At 36.7% G+C, this 23829-nt stretch overlaps 1 protein-coding gene and 1 pseudogene across 1 annotated transcript in view; both read right to left on the minus strand.

The window, feature by feature from the left end:
- The window catches only part of WASF1 (WAS protein family member 1), a 131261-nt gene that overhangs the window by 90836 nt on the left and 16596 nt on the right, over nt 1-23829 (minus strand). The gene's annotated exons all lie outside the window — the stretch shown is intronic.
- Nucleotides 6847-7090, minus strand: LOC114038560 (annotated as a pseudogene).

The raw sequence follows: 23829 nt of genomic DNA on the forward strand, positions 1-23829 counted from the left end.
GGAGAGAGAGGGAGAGACAGAGAGACAGAGAGAGACAGAGAGAGAGAAGGATAAATAGGGGAGAAATAGCATGGAAGGAAATACACAGTTAGTAATCATAACCATGAATGTGAATGGAATGAACTCATCCATAAAACAGAAGTAGATAGCAAAGTGGATTAAAAAACATAACCATACAATACATTGTTTACAAGAAACACATTTGAAGCAGAAAAGATACCACAGAGTCAGGTAAGAGCTAGAGCAGAATGTAAACTTCAGCAGAAGTTTAAAAAAAAAAAGCAAGGATAGCAATCATGATCTCAGAAAAAGCAAAAGCAAAAATAGATCTAATTAAAAGAGATAATCAAGGAAACTATATCTTACTAAAAGGTAACACAGACAATGAAGTAATATCAATACTAAGTATATATGCATCAAATGTTATAACATCCAAACTCTTAAAGGCAAAGTTAAATGAATTACAGGAGAAGAGAGAAAGTAAAACTGTACTTAGTGGGGGACTTCCACTTTCTCCTCTCAGAACTAGATAAATCTAACAAAAAGAAAATAAACAAAAGAAGTTAAGGAGGTAAATAGAATTTTAGAAAAATTAGATATGATAGACCTCTGGAGAAAACCGAATGGGATAGAAAGGAATATACCTTTTTCTCAGTGGCACAAAAATTGACCATGTATTGGGGCATAAAAACCTCACCATCAAATGCAAAAAAGCAGAAATATTAAATGCATTCTTTTCAGATTATAATGCAATAAAATTACATTCAATAAAGGGTCATAGAAAGATAGATCAAAAATTAATTGGAAACTAAATCTAACCTTAAAGGATGAGTGGGTCAAAGAACAAGTTAAAGAAACAATCAATAATTTCATTAAAGAGAATGACAAAAATGAGACAACATACCAAAATTTATGGGATGCAGCCAAAGCAGTACTTAAGGGGAAATGGATGTCTCTAAATGCTTACATCAATAAAACAGACCTCAGATACTTAACACTAGCTGTGTGACCCTAGGCAAATCACTTAACCCCCAACTGCCTCACCAAAAAGTAAAAAAAGAGAGAGAGAAAGAGAGAGAGAGAGAAAGCAGATCAATAAATTGGACATGCAACTAAAAAACAAAACAAAACTAGAAAAAGAATAAATTTAAAATCCCCAATTAAACACCTAGTTGGAAATCCTGAAAATCAAAGGAAAGATTAATAAAGTTGAAAATAAGAAAACCATTGAACTAAAAAATGAAACTAGGAGTTGATTTTATGGAAAAAAAACAATAAAATGGATAAACCATTGGTTAATTTTATTAAAAAAGAAGAAAATCAAATTGCCAGTATCAAAAACAAAAAGGGTGAAATTATCACCAATGAAGAACAACTTAAAGCAATTATTAGGAATTATTTTGCTCAAATATATGCCAATAAATTTTACAATCTAAGCAAAGATGGATGAATATTTACAAAAATATAAATTGCCCAGATTAACAGGAGAAGAAACAGAAAACCTAAATAACTCCATCTTATAAAAAGAAATTGAACAAGTCATCAATAAGTTTCCTAAGAAAAAATCCCCAGGGCTAGATGGATTCACAAGTGAATTCTACCAAATATTTAAAGAACAATTAATTCCAATACTATATAAACTATTTTGAAAAATAGATGAAGACACAGTCCTACCAAATTCTCTTTATGACACAAATATGGTGCTGTTGTCTAAACCAGAAAGAGTGGAGACAGAGAAAGAAAATTACAGACCAATTTCCCTAGTAAATGAGGATGCAAAAATTTTAAATAAAATATTAGCAAGGTGATTACAACAATATATCACAAGGATCATGCATTATGACCAGGTGGGATTTATACCAGAAAAGCAGGGCTGGCTCAATATTAGGGAAAATATTAGCATAATTGACCACAACAATAACAAAAGCAACAGAAATCATATGATTATCTCAATAGATGTAGAAAAAGCTTCTGACAAAATACAACACTCATTCCTATTAAAAACACTAGAGGGCATAGGAATAAATGGAACTTTCCTTAAAATGATAAGTAGTATTCATATAAAAACACTATCTTTAATGGGAATAAGCTAGAAGCCTTCCCAATGAGATTGGGGTGAAACAAGGATTCCCATTATCACCACTATTATTCAATATTGTACTAAAATGCTAGCTTTAACAATAAGAGAAGAAAAAGAAATTGCAGGAATTAGAATAGACAATGAGGAAACAAAACTATTACTTTTTGCAGATGACATGATAGTATACTTAGAAAATCTCAGAAAATCAACTAAAATACTAGCTGAATTAACAACTTTAGCAAAGTTGCAAGATATAAAATAAAGCCACATAAATCATCAGCATTTCTATATACTATCACAAAGTTCAGCAGCAAGAGGTATAAAGAGAAATTCCACTTAAAATAACTGTAGACAACACTTGGGAGTCCACCTGCCTAGATAAACCCAGGAACTATACAAATACAATGAACAAAAATTTTTTCAAACAAATAAAGTCAGACCTAAACAACTGGAAAAATATTCATTGCTCATGTGCAGGTTGAATCAATATAATAAAAATGACAATTCTACCTAAATCAATTTACTTATTCAGTGCCATGTTAAACTACTAAAAATTATTTTACAGTTGTAAAAAAAAAAAAAAAATTGATCTGGAAGAGCAAAAGATCAAGAATATCAAGGGAATTAATGGAAAAAAAAGTGAACGAAAGTGACAATCATCAAAACGAACTGGTACTGGCTAAGAAATAGAGCGGTGCATGGAATACATTAGGTACACAATACACTGTAGTAAATGTCCATAGTAATCTAGTGTTTGATAAACCCAAAGACCCCAAAGCTTTTGGGACAAGAACTCACTATTTGACAAAAACTGCTAGGAAAAATGGAAAACAGTACAGCAAAAACTGGGTATAGGCAAATATCTTACACCGTACACCAAGACAAGGTCAAAATGGGTATATGATTTAGACATAAAGGGTGATACCATAAACAACTTAGGAGAACAAGAAATAGTTTACTATCAGATCTTTGGAGAAGGGAAGAAGATTTATGACCAAACAAGAGATAGAGAGTATTATGAGATATAAAATGGATAATTTTGATTATATTAAATTTAAAAAGTTTTGCACAAACAAAACTGATGCAACCAAAATTAGAAGGAAAGCAGAAAACTGGGGGAAAACTTTTAAAGCAAGTGTGTCTGATTAATGCCTCATTTCTCAAATATATAGACAACTGAGTCAAATTTATAAGAACCCAAATCTTTCCCCAATTGATAAATGGTCAAAGATATGAACAGGCAGTTTTCAGAGGAAGAAATCAAAGCTACCTATGATCATAGGAAAAAATGCTCTAAATCACTATTGATTAGAGAAATGCAAATTAAAACAACTCTGATATACCAACTTACACCTATCAGAATGGCTAACATGACAGAAAAAGAAAATGATACTGGACAGGATGTGGGAAAATTGGGACACTAATGCACTATTGGTGGAGTTGTGAACTGATCTAAACATTCTGAAGACCAATTTAGAACTATGACCAAAGGGCTTTAAAACTGTACATACCCTTTGATCCAGCAATACCATTTTCAGGTCCGTATCACAAAGAGATTTTTTTTAAAAAATGAAAAAGGACCTATATGTACAAAAATATTTATAGCAGCTCTTTTTGTGGTGGCAAAGAATTGGAAATTGAGGGGATGGCCATCAATTGGGAAATGGCTGAACAAGTTGTGGTATATGATTGTAATGGAATACTAATTGCTATAGGAAATGACAAGCAAGATGATTTGAGAAAAAGACTAACATGAACTGATGTAATGTGAAGTCAGCAGAACCAGAACACTGTACACAGTAACAGCAATATTGTATGATAATCAACTGTGAAGGACTTAGCTATTTTCAGTAATACAATGATTCAAGACAATTCCAAAGGACTCATGATGAAAAATGCTATCCACTTTTAGAGAAAGAACTGATGGAGTATGAATGCATATCAAAGCATTCTATTTTTCATTTCATTTTTTGTGGGTTTTTTTGGTCTGTGTTTTCTTTCATAACATGATAAATATGGAAATATGTTTTGCATGATTGCACATATATAACCTATATCAAATTGCTCACCATCTCAGCAAAGGGGAAGAGAAGGGAGGAAGAGAATTTGGTACTCAAAAAGTTTTTAAATGAATGTTAAAAATTGTTTTTACATGTAACTGGGAAAAATAAAGTATTAAAAAAAAGTGAATCATGGCTCCACCACTTACTGGTCAAGGCATTTTACTTCTTTGAGGGGTTAGTTTTGTTTCTATAAAATTAAAGGGTTGGACTAGATGACATCTAGGGTCCAACTCCATCTTGTGATCTATGATCCTATGAGATATATGTAAAAGAAGACTCAAGATAAGTTAACATATGATTCAAGTAATCAACAAATATGTATTAAGTGCTTTTTTATGTGCCAAGCACTACATTAAGCATTGGAACATAAAGAAGAGAAAAGCAGTTCCTGCTCTCAAGGAGCTTATATTCTAATGAGTAGGATCACATATAACTAGATAATACAACATACATACACAGTTGGAGGGGAAGGCTCTAAGCACTGGGGGCCCAGAAAAGGCCTCCTGTAGAAATGGCAATTGAGGTGACTTCAAGAAATCCAAGAATGCACAAAACTGAATAGGGAATAACCCCAAGAATGGTGGGGAGTAACTGCAAAGGCATGGAACTGGAACATGGAGTGATGTATGCAAGGAACAGCAAGCAAGCCAGTATAGATGGACCAAAGATATGTGGAGGGGAATAATATGAAAATATAGAAGGATAGGTTGTGAATGTCCTTATATGGGAAAGGAGTTTATATTTGATTCTAGAAGAAATAGGGAGCTAGTAGAATTTACTGAGCAGAAAGTGATATAGTTAACTCTGTTTTTTGTTTTTTTTGGAAAATCACTTTGGTGACAGCATGAAGGAAGAATTGGAGTAGAGAGAGAATTGAGGTAGGGAGATCAAGAATGGTTGGGGTCTGCCATTTTCCAGGAAGAGGTGATGAGGGCCTGAACTAGAGTTGTATTTCTATTAGTGGAGGGAATAAGATGTATATGATAGATACTGTGAAGGTAGAAATGACAAGATCTGCCAACCAATTGGTTATATAGGGTGAGAGGGGTTAAAGATGATGCCAAGGTTGGAAAACTAAGTGACTGGGAGAATGGTGGTATGAAGGAAGTTCAGAGAAGGGGGAGGGTTGGAGGGATAAGATAATGAATTATATCAGATATTTTGAGATTCTAAATGTATAATAGGCAGTAGGAGATGCTGAGCTGGAGCTCAGAATACAGACTAGGTTTAGACATCTAGATCTGGGGATCATCTACTCAAATATGATAAATGAACCCATAAGAACTGATGAGATCATCAAATGAGATAGCATAAAGATAAAAAGAAAAGAGGACACAAGAATATCCAGCCAAGCAAACTGTGAGAGATTGATCAGACAAGTAGGAGGAGAAGGAAGAACAGTGTCACAAAAAATTCAGAAAGGAGAGAATAATGAAGGGATGATCAACTAAGTGAAAAGCTGAAGAGAGGTCAAGAATGCTGAGGATTGAGAAAAGGGTATTAGTTTGAATGCATAAGGCCAAAGAAAAGAAATGAATGAGTGAACTAGGAGACTGGTAGTGCCATTAACAGAAAAAGGAAAGTCAGGAGGAAGAATGGTTTTGGATGAAGATAATTAATTCTGTTTTGTGAGTCAGATGCATCCTCTAATTGTTTCTTATGATTTGGAGGGGAGGGGATTTTTATTAACATTTTTAGTTACATTTTGTTTATTTTATCTGTGTTTTTTGTAATTTGACTACAAGATACTAATGAACAAAATGCCTTTATAATAAAATATTGTACAACACTGTGTACAAAGGTAGACATTTAATATCAATAAGAATGATGAATTATTATCAAGTATGAGAGCTGGTAACTATTTCTACAAACAATGACAAAATGAAAAATGTTTTTGCCCATAATTAAGATGTAAGACTAAATCATATTTGACTGATTATTTTGGCACAGTCCAACCAGCCTTTTTTAAAAATCATTTGGTCAGCTAAATGAAAAGCTGTTCACATGGCACAGAAATCATTTTATTTCAGCATGATTCAGTCAATATTGTTTTTCATTCAAGACAAACAAAAAGGGATGAAATGTGTTGTCCATGTACTAACTGGGGAATTTTCCAGTGACCCACAGAGAGTGTCTATGTCTGTCTGTGCTGGTGCCAAATAACCCTTAAGTGTACATGAAATGCACTTGGTCTCTATGATACACGAGAAACCAAAAAGGCTGGAAGAATGTCTCTCAGAGCTACTAGTTAACAGGAATAATGAAGTGATTCTTAAAAGCAAGCAGAAAGTGCTGATAATAACAAGAATAAATGACATATTGCACTCACTTCCCTTCATTCCCATTCCTTTCAAGTCAAACTGGCCTGCTAGGTGTTCATCACATACTACATCCCATTTCCAATCTCCATGTGGCTCAGACATGTCTGGCATGAGTTCTCTCCTGCCTCACAGATCTCTTTACCTTTCTTCAACTTATAGTTTGGATGCTGCCTCCTATATATCACCCTCCCTAACTTTCCCAGTTCTTAACGCTCTCTTTTCTTGAAATTCCTTTGCATTATTACTCCGCAGCAACTTTTGTCTCTATATTTGTATGTTGTATCCCTCAGCAAAATATAAGTTTCTTGAGGCCAAAGACTGTCTACTTTTGTCTTTGTATCTCCAGTTCAGCACTTGTTAAAGTTTTTTTTTTCCCCTACATTTTAATACAGGTGGAACATTGAATGATTCCTTCACTTCAGCTCCTCCACAGCCAAACCAGGAGGCAGGGACTGTTTAAGTTTCTCTGCCTTCTCTTTGTCTGTGATGACCAGTGTGTATAGGTACCTGCTGCAGTGAACCTTAAACTTCGCATTGTCCTTGTTTTAATTCATCTTGACAGATTTGGCATCTTTTTGCCTGGCTGTCAGCAGGAAATCTTTTATTTCCTCGATTTTTTAGGACATGGCGGTGGCGGCTGGATGAAGGGCAGCATGTGACCTGAGAGGTCGTGCCATGGGAGAGATACAACTGCCTTAAAGTTTTTTTTTAACAGAATTGAATTAATGAAGAAAATGAGGCTCAGAAATGTTATATGACTTACTCGTGGTCCAATAGTAACAGCTGGCAGCAGAATTTGAGCTCCCATCTCTGCTTACTCAAGTCTAGTGCTCTTCCAGTTACACCAGGCCGCAAGACAGAGGGTGCTAGACCTATGGTAGGAAGCTGTAGGGTAAGAGAACATGATCCAGAGGAGAAAGCTAAGAAGGACCATTGACTTTTAGATGTAATAAGCATGAAATTCTTCCCACAAAGGGTGGACTTGAACTCTGAAAAGTAAGTTAGTTTTTCATGTTTCAAGGAAGGAGGATTTGAAGAAGCCACCATGAAGGAGGCCATATCATCAGTCAAAGGATGAAGAGCTGAAGAGTGATAATTGGAGACTGACTGAGGGCTGGGGAGAAGGCAGTATGTCCATCCGACATAAAAAACGTAAAAGTGTGTTGTCTGTCTGAGGCAGATTTCTTACTACTATCCACTTCTGCTTTGATTCTTTTTTTTTTTTAATTTTTAAAAAATTTTTTAACATGTGTTTTTAAAACTTTGGGTTACAAATTTTCTCCCTTCCTCCCTCCCCACCCACTCTCATTGAAAGGGCAAGCATCTCGATACAGGTTATAGATGTGTAGTCATGCAAAACACTTCCATAGTAGTCGTGATGTGAAAAACTAAGAATATTTCCCTTCATCCTATCCTACCCCCCATTTATTCTATTCTCTCTTGACCCTGTCCCTCCTCAGAAGTGTTTGCTTCTAATTATCCCCTCCCCCAATCTACCCTCCCTTCTACCAACCCCCTGCTCTCTTGTCCCCTTCCCCCCTTCCTGTAGGGTAATATAGATTTCCATACCCCATTGTGTATGTTATTCCCTCCTTAAGCCAAATCCTATGAGAATAAGATTCATTCATTCCCTTTCACCTTCCCCCATTTCCCCTCCACTGTAAAAACCTTTTCTTGTCTGTTTCATGTGAGATAATTTACCCCATTCTACTTCTCCCTTTCTCCTTCTTCCAGTATAATCCTCTCTCACCCCTTAATTTTACTTTCCAGATATCACCCCTTCATCTTCAACTCACCCTGTGCCCTCTATCTATCTATCTATACTTACATATAATTTTTCCCTCCCGCTACCCTAATCCTGACAAAGGACTCATGAGTTACAAATATCTTTCTATGCAGAAAGTAAACAGTTCAACCTTAATAAGTCTCTTATGATTTCTCTTTCCTCTTTACCTCTTCGATGTTTCACTTGAGTCTTGTATTTGAAAGTCAAATTTTATATTCAGCTCTGGTCTTTTCATCAAGAATGCTTGAAAGTCCCTTATTTCACTGAATGACCATTTTTTACCCTGAAAGATTATACTCAGTTTTGCTGGGTAGGTGATTCTTGGTTGTAATCCTATCTCCTTTGCCTTCCAGAATATCATACTCCATGCCCTCTGGTCCCTTAACGTAGAAGCTGCTACATCTTGTGTTATCCTGATTGTGTTTCCACAATACTTGAATTGTTTCTTTCTGGCTGCATGCAATATTTTTCTCCTTGATCTGGGAATTCTGGAATTTGGCTACAATATTCCTAGCAGTTTTCCTTTGGAGATCTCTTTCAGGAGGCGATTGATGGATTCTTTCAATTTCTATTTTGCCCTCTGGTTCTAAAATATCAGGGCAGTCTTCCTTGACAATTTCTTGAAAGACGATGTCTAGGTTTTTTTTTTTTTTTTTTGATCATGGCTTTCAGATAGTCCAATAATTTTTAAGTTCTCTCTCCTGGATCTATTTTCCAGGTCAGTTGTTTTTCCAGTGAGATATTTCACATTCTCTTCTATTTTTTCATTCTTTTGGATTAGTTTTACAGTGCCTTGATTTCTCATAAAGTCACTAGCTTCCAGTTGCTCCATTCTAATTTTTAAGGAAGCATTTTCTTCAGTAAGCTTTTGGTCTTCCTTTTCCATCTGGCCAATTTTGCTTTTGAGGGCATTCTTCTCCTCATTGGCTTTTTGGACCTCTTTTGCCATTTGGGTTAGGCTATTTTTTAAGGTGTTATTTTCTTCAGTATTTTTTTGGGTCTCCTTTAGCATCACTATCAGTTTTTCCTCTACTCCTCTTCCTTGCTTCTGAAAATCCTTTTTGAGCTCTTCCATGGCCTGGGACCAATTCATATTTTTCTTGGAGGCTTTGGATGTAGAAGCTTTGGCTTCGTTGTCTTCTTCTGGTTGTGTGTTTTGATCTTCTTTGTCACCAAAGTAAGATAATATAGTCAGATTCTTTTTGTGCTGCTTGCTCATGATCCTGGCCAATTACTTGAGTTATAAACTCTTTGTTAAGGTAGGGGTCTGTTTCCAGTGTGGAGAATGTACTGCCCCAAACTTCAGGGGTTTTATGCAGCTGTTTTCAGAGATACTTCTAGGGACCTGTAAATTTTCAGTTCTTCCAAGGTGTTATGATCAAGGGCGAGGTATTTACTCCTTTCCTGTCCTGTGCTCTGCTCTATGAGTAACCACAAGCACTCTTTTCTGTCTTGGAACTGTGAGGAGGATTTCCTCTCCACAACCACTACAAGCTCCACTGTTCCAGTGCTCCTCCTTGCCCCAGGACCGCCACCCAGAACTGTGACCCAGATCCAAGCATGGGCAAAGCAAGAGAATCCTGCACCAGCAGAGAGATCCCTGAAATCTCCCTCTGATCAGCTACTAGATTCCCCCTCAGTCTGTGGGCCAGAAGCTCAGGAGGTAGCCGCCGCCCCGGGGCCAAGTTCAGGAATGGGGCTGGGACCCTGTGCTTCTCTCTCACTACAGAAACAGACTTTTCCCACTGACCTTCTAAGTTGTCTTTGGCATTCATGGGTTGAGAAGTCTGGAAACCACCACAGCTGCCTGTGATTCAGTCCTCTGAGGCCTGCTCCAGGGTCGCTGCAGCTTGTGTGCCCACCACAAACTGCGTTCCTCTCCCAGCCTGTCGCGATATACCTTTCTGATCAACCATCCCAGGTTGTCTTGGGCTGGAGATTTGTTTCACTTTGTCTTTTTGTGGGTTCTGTTGCTTTAGAATTTGTTTAGAGCCATTTTTTATAGGTATTTGGAGGAGTTTGGGGGAGAACTCAAGCAAGTCACTGCTTTTACTCTGCCATCTTGGCTCCATCCCTTCTGCTTTGATTCTTACGAGGAAGATGATTCCAAGGGCACACAACTAGAAAGTACCACTGAGGATTATGGGATCGTACCCCATCTTTGCTATTAAGTGATATTAGTAAACTCTCCCAACTTTAGTCTCTTCATATATCAAAAAGGAGACTAGGTGATTTTTTCTTTTTTTTTTTATTAATTTATTTTGATTTATCAACAATCACTTCCATAAGCTTTTGAGTTTTAAATTTTTCTCCCCCTCCCTCCCTAAGATGAGACTAGGTGATTTTTAAAAGTCCCTTTTGGCTCTAGATTCAGCACTGCTGATTGAGTCAGTTTGTAAGGTTAGGGGCTCAGGAAGAGGGGAAAGGGAACAAGTGTTTATAAAGCACCCCCTATGTACCAGGCACTCTACTAAGCACTTTACAAATGCTATCTTATTATCTCAGGAGAGCAAGCAGATCTGAGAGTTGGGTAAGAGAAGAGTATCTGGGAAGGGGATTTGGATTTCTAAACCTGGGTTTAAAATACAAGAATGATGGACTCCCTATTAGGAACATAGAGTTCCTAATGAAGGCCAGTAATGTGTACTTGCCTGAAGCCTTGTGAATCTGATCAAGAGGACTTTAAGGGAAAGAGGAAGGGAGAAAATTGCTTATGAATACATGGCAAACTAGACACCACGGTAAGACACAAAAAGAATATCAGCAGGGAAGCCCTAGTGATATTCACAGAAGAGAAGATCCAAGAAAAAAAAAAAGCCATACAACACTAGCTTTCAGATGTCTATGTATGTGAAGCCCAATGTGAAGCATATGGGCTTAATGAACAAAGTCAAACCAGAAATTATAACCAAAGAAAGAGACTTGGAATGGGCCCCATTATTGGAAAATGGCCATGAAATAGTATACCTTATTTAAAAGGTAGAAAAGGAATGGACAGCTAAGATAGAGCTATATATTAAGAATATAGTGAACACTGTGGGAAAAAAAATCCCAAATCAAAAGGGGAAATCTTGATTAAGAGAATTTGGGCAAGGATCACTATGGATAAAACAAAAGTGATATTATGGTGGGATTACATTACATCCCACTCAGATGGAAAGGGAGAATTAATGATTAGTTTGGGAAGCAGAAGATAAACAGCATGGAGATAGGATAAAGATGTGTTGGGAAATTTTAATCACTCATTCATATGCTGGAGCTTCCTCTCTCTTCTAAAAGCAGAGGCTGTCGATAAAATTCTTGACTTGCCTTAAGAATAAATTTATTCTTCAAAAGGTGGAAGAAAAAAACAAGGGAACCGGGAAGACCTCATTCTGAAAAAAGAAGCACTAACCATTCCATCTTCAAGAACCTGCTAGATAATAAGGAAAAGCTGGACACATTCTGATATGCCCTCTAGATTTGCAAACAACAAATTTCAAAGATTTAAGAAAATGGACAAATAGGATACCAGGGCCTAAAATTCTACAGGATAAAGTGATCCAAGAGAAAGAGAAAACTCATTAGTGAAATTCTAATATAATACAAAAACCATTGTTAATGAGAAAGAGTTCAGTCTACAAAGGTCAGTATGGGTATATTAGGAACTCCATGACCAACTTGAATTTTAAAAAGAGATACATAAAAAAATGGAAGCATGGGCAAGTAGCTGAGGATGAACAGAAAATGCTGCTACAGTCCCTCAAGAAGAGTGAAGCTCATAATAAGCTGAGATGATGGTGAATTTACGGAACCACAAATGGAATATTGTGAAGAAGAGCAAGATCAAAGAAGGGATTGGATCACTGCCAGTGGTGAGGGTAAGCAATTGTAATGTACAAAGGAGAAAATGGAACCACTCATCTTTTATTTTCCTTTTATCTCTACAAAGGAAAATGACCTCTATACTGAAACAGAATAAAAATGGTTAACAAGAACTTAAAAGTCCAAAGCAATTGAGGAAACAGGTACCCTCAAGTTCAAGTCACCAGGCTAGGACAAACTGCATGCCAAAGTATTTAAAGAACAGCTGGATGTGATGGTTGAGCAGCTTTCAGGGATCTTTATTTAAAAAATCACAGAGAGGTCAAATGCTTCAGGAGCAGAAACAGGCAAATTTTGAGCCAATTTATTAAAAAAAAAACTAAAGAAGCTAAAGTTTCAAAACTAGATGCTTAAGAACTTGACCAATTTGAGCATTTAGAAAAGAAAGTAGAGATCACTTAGCAGAGGCACGTTTCATCAAGAATAGGTCTTACCAGATTAACCTCATTTTTTTTGGACATAATTCCACCCAATACCCAGATTCTAGCAATGCATTTAAAAAAGTCTCTCAATGCTACCTCTGTGGATTCAATAAAGAAATGTGGGCTCAGAACTGGTTGGATGGCCAGGGTCAAAGAGTAATAATTATAGTACTGATGTCAACCTGGAGTAAGAACTACAGTAGTAACTCAAAAATCTTCCTTGTCCTTATGGTGTTCAACATTTTTATTATTGAACTGGATGAAAAGTACAGATGGCATGTTCTAACTCCACAAATAAAGGACCAGATCTAATATATGAAATTCAGTTGGATAAATGTAACATTTTATGCTTAAGATAAAGGAAAAAATCAACAGAACACTAAAAGGATCAAGAATGAAAAAAAAAACAGATCTTTAGTGGACTACAAGATCTGTATAAATCAATAGTTCATGACTTGGCCATCAAATTCTATTAACAGAACCACTGAATTTGGAACAAAAGAGATGATACTGTTACCACATTTTATCTTAGTAAAATTGATTCTTTTTTTTTTTAAACTGATTCTTTTAGGGTAGATATGGACAAGTTGACTTTGGCCCTAAGGAAGATGAATGACCAAGGTAGAGAAAGGAGTACAACCAATGCGATACAAGGATTGGTTGGGGAAATTGGGCATACCTAACCAGGAGAAAAAAAGACAGGTTGGGGGTGAGGGGGAATATGACAGCTTTTTTTAAAAAAAGTATCTGAAGGGTTATCATATAAGAAAGCAATTTAATTGTCCTGCTTGATGCCAGAGGGCAGAACCAAATGAAATGGGGAAGGGGGAGGTACATAGTTAAAGAGAAACAAATTTTGGTTTGACATAACAGAAAGCTTCCTAACAATTTGAGCTATCCATTAATGCAATTGGTTCTCTCTGGTTGATCACTTCTGGGGAATGTAGTGGTATGGATTCCTATTCCTGTCCTGGTACCCTATAGGTACCAGTGAAGAGTAGGTTATTTGTGAGGTCATGTCCAGCTGTCAAATCCTCTAATTCTGTTATGCCTGCAGTTGTAATACCTACTACAGGAGATTCAGGAAAAGGAAATCCCTTCCCAGACTTGGCTAGGCTCCCACCAAAATCACCTTAATAGAGAATATCTTAGATAGCTTGGGACTCACTCTCTTTGCGTCCCTCCCCCATCCATGGATACCGACTTAGCAGGAAATCTGGCAGAACAAGCAACATGACAATAAGTCAATGGCCCTCAAGTCATCACAGCAAGATATACTAAGAATAAAGACAATAGCTCTAGGGAAATTTCTTGGATCAACTCATTTGGCAGTATTTTTCTAAGAATAAGGCCAAGTCTCACAAACAGAGCTGTCTGCATTCTGATACATAATATCACCATCAACTATTTACTAACTGCCTACTGTGCATGTGGCGCTTTATTGGGCAATTCTCTAACAATGGACAATTGGGGAAAGAAAATGAACATAGGAAAATTCACCACATGGAATGGGTCTCAACTGTCTGGATAAAAAAGGTAGAAACTAAGACCCTGAAAATAAATGGCTCCTACTCTATCATGAGGGTATTTTTCTTGAAATCAATTGCCCCATCAATAAAACTTAGCTACACCTCAATTATGTAAGGAATAGAAACATACCACCCACAGACAAGGACAGTCATATCAGTGCTGGTGTTACATTCTCCAATTGCCTTCTCACCTCTTCTTTTGTTTCTATCTAAGATCATTCCACAGGAAAATTACTCAGGTTAAATACTGACATCATCATTAGTATGTTAAAATGGAACCCACATAGTAATTGCGAGGCGGTTGTTCTAACATTGGAGATAGGAAGGAGATCTAGCAAAGAAGACAACTTTAAGCTCACAAAGGGACCCAAGACTGCTGAGACTGCATCTAGCTGTTCTATTCAAATATGTGTGTGCAGCAATTACTAAAATTGGCCAGTGTGTTAAAGTGATAAAGCATTTCTGACGTGCAAATTAGTATTATTGTCCTAAAGTTCAGCAGAGCATTGTTTCAAAGAATAAATCAAAGTTAGTGTTAGGCAAAAGGAGGTAGTTTTCAGACCAATTAGAGGAGAAGGAGGAGCAGCAGAGGAGGAAGAGGAGAATGAAGAGGGAAAAGGAAGAGGGAAGAGGAGGAAAAGGAGGAGGAGGAAGAGGAAAAAAAGGAAGAGGAGGAAAGGAGGAGTAAGAAGGAAGAGGAAGAAGAGGAATGCAAGGAGGAAGAAGAGGAAGAAGAAATAATAAGAAATTGACTATAGCTTAACAGACAGGAAAAGGCTAACCACTAGTATGAGAAAAGTCACCTCAGAATCAATTGTCTTTATTCAGTCAGATTATCAAATTACTAGAGCAAAAGTAAAAAATCAAAATCACAGAAGACTTGTGGACAAGAGAAAGCACGGACAAGTTGTGATTTGTGGAAGGTGACCCAAACTAATGAAATCACAGAGCCAAAGTGTAACAAATTACATTGGTCCAAGCAGTCTTATTTGGGGATATGCCATCCTATACATTAAAAAAAAAAGTTGGCAACCTGGTAGCTTTGAGCTGAGTGCCGGAATGCTCATAGTTTCCTAGAGTAGAAGTAATTAATTTGTGGGACCATAAAATTAACTTCAAGACTTGGCTAGTTTTGGAGACGTGGAGGAAGTCAGTTATCAAACATTGCTGTGGAATCCTGATGACCTCTCACAGTGGTCCCTTTTAGCTGTGTCTGTGTGACTGTGCTTTTTGGTCTGGGATTCTATGAAGAAGGGAGAGTAAAAATAGTAATGTAAATAGAGATGTAAAAGGGAGACTGCATATACTAAGTCTGAGTTTAAGTAAGGATGACTTCAGGCAAGGATCTTGAAAACATACTTCAGCCCCATAGATATGGGACCTTAAAGTATTTTAAAAAATTAGAGAGTGTGGATGAGGAAGCTGATGGACCTCAGTGTGTTCCTCTAAGACTTAAGACTCAGAGAGTGTGCAAAGGACCTCAGTGCTTCCTGATCCCCACAGCTTGGTATTTTCATGGCCCGTGATGAAAATAAGTCCTGAAGAGATATGCAATCTGAGATAGCAGGTTCTGAGACCCTGTAGGGAACAGAGACTGCGCCATGATAAACTGGCAAACCTACAATTTGGACACTAATTAAGCTAAATGTATTTGTTACCTAGGACAATAAAACATGCTTTTCAAACTGGCCCAATTCTTGTTCCCTAAACAAGCTTTGCATCTTTGCTTGTGCAATTCCCTCCACAATAAATGCGTCCTCTACCTTTCCTTCCTAGTTCAGCCTATTGAACTAACCTACAGAATTCTTTGATTATATGATGCACAGGATCCTATATTCAGAATGGAAAGGGACCTTAAGAATCATCTTGTCTCACCCCTTCATTTTACAAATGAGGAAACTGAGGCCCGGAGATGGGAAGTGACTAGTCCAGGTTCACACAGGTATTTAGTAGAGCTGTAATTTGAACATATGTCTTGTGACTCCAAATGCCACACTCTTTCCACTAAAACTTGTTGCTTCTCCCTCACTGCACACACATATGTTGTTTACCTTACACTGCCTTGTATATTAGTTGTATTATACACCCACCTCCTAGAACTCATGCTTTCCAATGATGGAGTTTACATAATTTTATATCTCTCAAGATTTTTATGCTCTACTTAACAACCATCCCTTTATCTTCATTTAAGACTGTCTTAGTTCAGGTCCTTATTTCTCATCTGGTTTAGAGTTGAAGTTCCTAATTGTTCTCCCTACATTCAGTTTCTCCCCACAACTGCCAAAATAATTACCCTAAAGCACAGGTTTCAACCATGTCACTCACCTACTCAAAATCTTCACTAGCTTCCTAATGCAGCTAAGATGAAATAGAAAGTTCCTTAGCCTGGTATTTAAAGCATTTCATAATTGGGCTCTGACCTCCCTTTCTAAACATTTCATATTACTTCTCTACACATAGCTATATAGAGGGATACACTGAACAGAATACTGATATCTAAGGGAAAAACAAACACTGTGATTTTTACAACTAACCACTGATACATCATTGGGGCTACTGCCCCATTCTGACACATTAGACAGAAGATATAAAGATACCTAGAGCATCAGTGGAATAACACTGCTATACTAGTCAAGTGAGGCAGTATTTGTAGCCATAAAAAAAAAAACTGGCCCACGTGCTATTCCCCAAACTTAGTAGTGTATCCTTTGCCTCTCTGTTTTTGCATAAGCTGTTCCCACCATGTCTGGAATGTATTTCCTCCTCACTTCCACCTGGTAGATTCCTGAGTTTCCTTCATGACTTAGCTCAAGTGCCATCCCTTACCCAAAGCCTTTCCTGATCCCCCAGTTGTTAATACTCTCTTTCTTCTCTTTGAATTATCTTGTGTGCTTATTTACCTGTTCCCCATGCTTTATTCTTCAGTAGAATTTAAGCTTCTCGAGGGTAGGGACTGTTTCTTTTGTCTTTGCATTCTCACAAAATTCCTATCACGCAAGGCACAGTGCCTCACACATAGGAGATAGTTAATGCTTACAGAACTGATCTGTGATGCAAAGCCAAAACGTTTGTCGAACAAATGCATTACTTCCCCTATAGTCCAATTTTTCTTAGCTTCTGGGTCATAGTGGAAAGAATACTGCACTTGGAGTCAGAAGATTTGAGAAGGAATCCCTGTTTAAACTTATCTACTGTATAACCATGAGAAGTTATTTAACTTTTCCAAGTCTGTCTCCTTATCTGTAAAACAGGGATACTGCTCAATAATATCTAGCTCTAAAGTTTGTTGTGAAAAAAAATACTTTGCAGGTTAGAAAGCACTATATAAACATCATCATCATCATCCTTTCCAATACTCTCTGAGGGATGGAAAAAAACCACATGAACATCCCCTAGAAGTTTGTTTTTGAATCATTTTTTTAGTTGTGTCCAACTCTTCATGACCTCTTTTCTTGGCAAAGACACTGGAGTGGTTTGCCATTTCCTTCTCCAGCTCATTTTACAGAAGAGGAAACTGAGGCAAACAGGATTAAGTGACTTTCCCACGGTCCCACAGCTAGTAAATAACTCAGGCCAGATTTGAACTCAAGAAGATGAGTCTTCTTGACTCCTGATTCTGTGTCTCTACTTGTCACCCAGCTGCCTACATCCTAGAGGTGGAAGACTGATAATACTGAATCATTCTCAGGCTGCCAGGTAGAGCAGACAGGTCTAAATGATCCTTTTAATCAACCTCAACTACAGATAATTTATAATAAAAAATTACAAGAATCCTTTAAGAGAATTATCTTAAAAATCCTTTCTCATCATGCAAGTGAGTTTCCTTCACATTTCTTCAAGAGTAAATATTCTCTTAACTGAAAGACCTGTAAGTTAAAGTGCTACCTACATTAATAAATCCTCTCATAATGAAGCTCCTTTATATGAAAGCTTATAGTGTGTTTTTTCAAGCTGTTTACAATCTCTGAGGCTAAACACAGAGAGGGTTGTTGAGTGGAATAAAGAGAATAAGGTTTAGTTTCTTCCATCATGGTGGGGGTAGTTGCACTGCTCAGATGGTATTCCACAGATCTTTCATGTCTGGATGCAATCAGGAACAAATTCCTTGCACTCATATAGCATGTGGTTCTATATTGATTGACAGAAGGGCAAGAATACTGTGAGCTAGAGATCTGAAGTTTATTTTGTCTGAGAGGGTAATAAGTGGCTGGTTATGTTGGCATGCCTCTGACGACATCCCTCTTAGAGAGGGTTAACAGAATATCGAGGTATTTGATAAAAACAAACAAATACAACAACTGTACAACAAGGCACTGGTACATCATTAGAAATTTACTCCATTCTGATTCATTAGAAGGAAGCTATGATGATGACTAGGGAATTAGTGGTACAGTAGAGCTGTGCTAGTCTAGTTAGGAGGGTTTGTTGCCTTTTTAGAAAAAAATGTTAAAATCTTTAAAGTTATATTAAGATGCATGCAGTTCATATTTTCCAACACATCTGACAGTACTTATTGAAAATTTTATGTCCCATTTTCTGTGACATTTAAGAAAGGATCCTTCCATATTATTTCAATAATAAAGTTTCTGAAGACACAATGGATCCATGGAACACATCCTCTTTCTAACTTGAGGCATTACTGTTTCTGTTCCTACCAATTAATTCACTGATTTAATTAATTTCTGTGATTACAACAGTCACCATTATATATAGTAGAATCTCCAACCTATATCTCTAGCCTTGATTTCTCTCCCAAGATTCAGCTGTTTAATCTGACCAGCATAACTTTTTCCTCAAGTAATAATATCCTACTTTAATTTTCAACTGCTTCAATCATCAAAAACCCAGCTATTAATGAAAAAGAAAAAAAAAAACCTGTGAGTCAATGAAATAGCCATCACAAGGCAGATAAACAAAGGTCCATAGACTCTGTAACTAGTCTCTCAGGTCTCTGTGCAAAATGTATTGATTTATTTCATTATATACATATGGCCACCTCTATTTCAAACATCTGTTGACGTAATGACCCTGACTCATCAAAAAAAAAAAAAAAAACACAACACCCTGAAATGGTAAATAATGTTCAAATAATTAATCAACAAACATTTACTAAGTTCCTCCTATGTGCCTAACACTGTGTTAGATGCAAAGGATGCTGACATAAATTAAATAATCTCTACCCTCAAGGAGCATGCATTCTATAGGAGAATACTATACACAATAAAGACTACATAAAATATACAAAATAAATATATCAGTTTGGAACCAATTTAAGTGCACATGATAACTTCTGGTTAGGTACTCTTCTAATTTGGTCGTGATTTAATTTTTGTTTTAGAAAGACAATGGTTTGACTACACAGACCCCTGATTCAGAAATGACTCCCACATTGGGAGTCAGTCATTTCTTAGTTCTTAAGATAGAGTCCATTTCAATTTGTGTGATGTTATTCAGAGCTAACCTTGCCTATTGTTTCCCAACTCTCTTCTTGAAGGAAGTATTTATAATATATAAGTGTTAACAAGCATTTATCAAACCTACTACACACCAGGCACTATGTTAAGTGCTGGGGATATAAAGATGGACAAAAAACAGCCTGTGCTTTCAAGGACTTCACAGTTTAATAAGGGAGATAACATGCAAACAACTACATACAAACAAGATAGGTACAAAATAAATTGGAGATAAGGGAAGGCACTAAGATAATAGAGGACTGGGAAAGGTTTCTAGCAGAAGCTGGGACTTTAACTGAGACTTGAAGGAAGCCAGGAGGCAAAGATGAGGCGGGGAGGAGAGTCCTAGACTTCGAATAATAGAGAACCTTTGGCCTCCTCCTATTCTTGTTTCTGAGCTGTATTTTCTTTTCTTTTTTTTAATTAATTTATTTTGATTTATCAACAATCACTTCCATATGCTTTTGAGTTTCAAATTTTTCTCCCCCTTCCTCTCCACCACTCTCCCCAAGACGGCACACAATCTGATACAGGCTATACATATACATTCCTATTAAACATATTTTCATATTAGTGATGTTGTAGGAAAGAATTAGAACCAATAGGAGGAACCACCAGAAAGAGGAAACAAAACTCAACAGAAAAGAAAAAATAGCAAGTAGTACGCTTCGATTTGCATTCAAATTCCATAGTTCCTTCCTTGGATGTGGATAGCATTTTCTATCATGAGGCCTTTGGAGATATCTTAGATCCTTGTATTGCCAGGAAGGGTTAAGTTTATCAATATAAGTCATCACACAACGTGGCTGTTATTGTGTACAACGTTCGCTTGGTTCTGCTCGTTTCACTCAGCATCAGACCATACAAGTCTTTCCAGGTTTTTCTGAAGTTAATCTGTTCATCATTTCTTATAGCACAATAGTATTCCATTACATTCATATACCACAACTGGTTCAGCCATTCCCCAATTGATGAGCATCCTCTCAATTTCCAATTCTTTGCCACCACAAAAAGAGCTGCTATAAATATTTTTGTACATGTGGGTCCTTTTCCCATTTGTATGATTTCTTTGGGATATAGCCCTAGAAGTGCTATTGCTGGGTCAAAGGGCTGAGCCATATTTTCCAAAACATTTTTTTCCCATCTTCCCCTTTGTAGTTAAATCACCAAATAATAATTACGCTTTGATCTAATTTGGAAAGTCTTAACCAAGATCTTCATAAAATATCTCTACCTCCTCATCCTCTGCAACATCTCTTGGTGTGTAGGCAGCAATTATCTTCATGGTGGTCATTTTGAAAATGCTTATCATGAGTACTGCAAGATGAGATAATTGTGCCATGAGAAATTATGTTTTTATGTTGCATTCAAGAGTACAAAGAAACCAACTTCACAGATTCTATTTTTTGCATCTCTAAGGAGTAAGTGTGAGCCATTTTTCCATTCAACTGGAATTCTGTCTTCTGGTTTCATATATATCAAGACTATTGATATTCATGATTCATTTCCTTTGTCAATTCAGTCATTGGATAAGGATCTCTGATTTATAGTCCCAACAATTATTAGTATTTTAGATTGTCTTAAAAATTCTGTGATTTGTAGCATTCTCTGTTGCTGTCATTACAGAAACAGAAGAGGCGATACACAGAAACTGAGGGCTATGTTATATTTTTGTCTCATGTATTTCAGCAACCAAAGAATCCACCATCAATGGCCAATCTGCTGGTGATGAACCTCTCTGTACCTAGCTAGACTGGTCTTCAGAAAGCAAATAATGTGTGTCATCCAAAATTAAAATGAGGTTGTCTTCTAACCTGCATTACACTTGAGTATACTGAAAAAATTTACAGCTATGACTGCTGAAATGCTCTGACAATAATCTTTAAGGAATCATGGAATACAGAGGATCTGCAAATGCCTCCATATCCAAAAAGAAGGAATAAATTAGATTCCTCAAACTTCAGACCAGTGAGCTTAATATTGATCACCAGCAAAACAAAGCAAAAAACAAAAAACCTCTAGAACTGATTATTAAGCAGTGGGTTTGTGAGGATTTTGAAAGGAAAGTAGTAACACCTTAGAAGAGGTTCACTTAGACTAGTCAATCAATACTAACTTTATTTTTCTTTCTAGACAAAATTATTAGACTATTAAAATAGGGGACTACTACAGATGTTGTGTTTGGGAGTGTGAATGGCCAAATATGAAGAATGTTAAAGGATCCTCATCATCCCGTAGGGAAGTCTCTATTAATTTGCCTTAAGATTCCATTTTCAGTCCTATCTTGTTTAATACTTTTTATCAATGACTGGATCTCTATATCTATTATTGTATGATACTAAGATGAAATTTAAAAGGAACAAATGCAAATTTGTACACTGAAGTTAAAAAATTCAGCTGTGCTAACTATAGGATGGCTAGACAACAGTTCATGTGAAAAAGTAGAAGTTTTAGTTCATTATAGACTTCAGTTTGAGTAAATAACTTGTTTTGGGTGTAAACAAAAAATCAAAAGTGACTGGGGTATATAGTGTTTAGAATAAGGGAGAAGATAAACTCACTATAGACAGCGGATTGTAATAGTGCAGTGGATAAAGTACTGGGCCTGAAGTCAGGAAGACTCACTTTCTGAGTTCAAATCTGGCCTCAGACACTTAACTAGCTGTGTGACCATGGGCAAGTCACTTAACCCCATTTTCCTCAGTTTCCTTATCTGTAAAATGAGCTGGAGAAGGAAATGACAAACCACTCCAGTATCTCTGCCAAGAAAACCCCAAATAGGGTCACAATGAGCTGGACTTGGATTGAAAAATGACTTAATAACAACAATATTGTTTGGTCAGTATGTCCCATTTTAAAAGGAACACTGAAGCTAGAAACAATCTAGAAAGGGCAAGTAGATCAATTAGGGTACTTGAAAGTTTATTATATATAAAACAACTAGCAATGTCGGACTGTGGAGCCCTTTAAATATTTAAAGAGAACAATCATGTGAAAGAGTGATAAGACTTTTCCTATGGGATTCTGGAAAGCCAGACTAAGACTAAAGGGTTGAAGGTACAGGGAAACAAATTTCAGCTCAAGATGAGAATAATTCTGAAATGGAATGAGCTACCTCATAATCAGTTCCCCATTACTGGACTTGTTTGAGCTCAGGTTGGAAGATCACTTTTTGAAGAGGTTGGATACATTTTGTTAAGAAAAGTGACAAGTCATCCACAGTCATATGAAAAAGTGTTCTAAATCACTATTGATTAGAGAAATGCAAATCAAAACAACTTTGAGATACCAAATCACACCTATCAGATTGGCCAACATGACAAAACAGGACAATGATAAATGTTGGAGAAGATGTGGGAAAATTGGAACACTAATGCATTGTTGGTGGAGTTGTGAAATGATCCAACCATTTTGGAGAGCAATTTGGAACTATGCCCAAACGGCTATAAAAATGTGCATACCCTTTGACCCAGCAATAGCACTTCTAGGGCTATATCCCAAAGAGATCATACAAATGGGAAAAGGACCTACATGTACAAAAATATTTATAGCAGCTCTTTTTGTGGTGGCAAAGAAATGGAAATTGAGAGGATGCCCACCAATTGGGGAATGGCTGAGTAAGTTGTGGTATATGAATGTGATGGAATATTACTGTGCTATAAAAAATGATGAACAGGCTGACTTCAGAAAAACCTGGAAAGATTTGTATGGTCTGATGCTGAGTGAAGTGAGCAGAACCAAGAGAACATCATACACAATAACAGCCACGTTGTGTGATGACTAATATTGATAAACTTAACCCTTCCCGGCAATACAAGGATCTAAGACATCTCCAGAGGACTTGTGATGGAAAATGCTATCCACATCCAAAGAAAGAACTATGGAAGTTGAATTGCTATTTTTTTTTCTCTTCTGTTGAGTTTTGTTTCCTCTTTCTGATGGTTCTTCCTATTGGTTTTAATTTTTACTTACAACATCACTAATGTGAAAATATGTTTAATATGAATGTAAATGTATAGCCTGTATCAGATTGTGCACTGTCTTGGGGAGAGTGGCGGGGAGGAAGGAGGGGGAAAAATTTTAAACTCAAAAGCATATGGAAGTGATTATTGATAAATCAAAATAAATTAATAAAAAAAAGAAAAGTGGCAAGTCACAGCCAAGATCATATTTATAATTTGGCCCCATTAAAAAAGCAATGTGATTATCCAAAGTTCCAGGGGACTCCAAGTTTTCTTCTTTTTTTGAACTTTTCCTATGCTGGTCCATCCAGCTTCTCAAAAAAGACTTCTCTAGTCTTTTCACATTACA

The sequence above is a fragment of the Vombatus ursinus genome, unplaced genomic scaffold, assembly GCF_900497805.2.
Source record: "Vombatus ursinus unplaced genomic scaffold, bare-nosed wombat genome assembly UNPS02000582.1, whole genome shotgun sequence".
Taxonomy (NCBI): Eukaryota; Metazoa; Chordata; class Mammalia; order Diprotodontia; family Vombatidae; genus Vombatus; species Vombatus ursinus.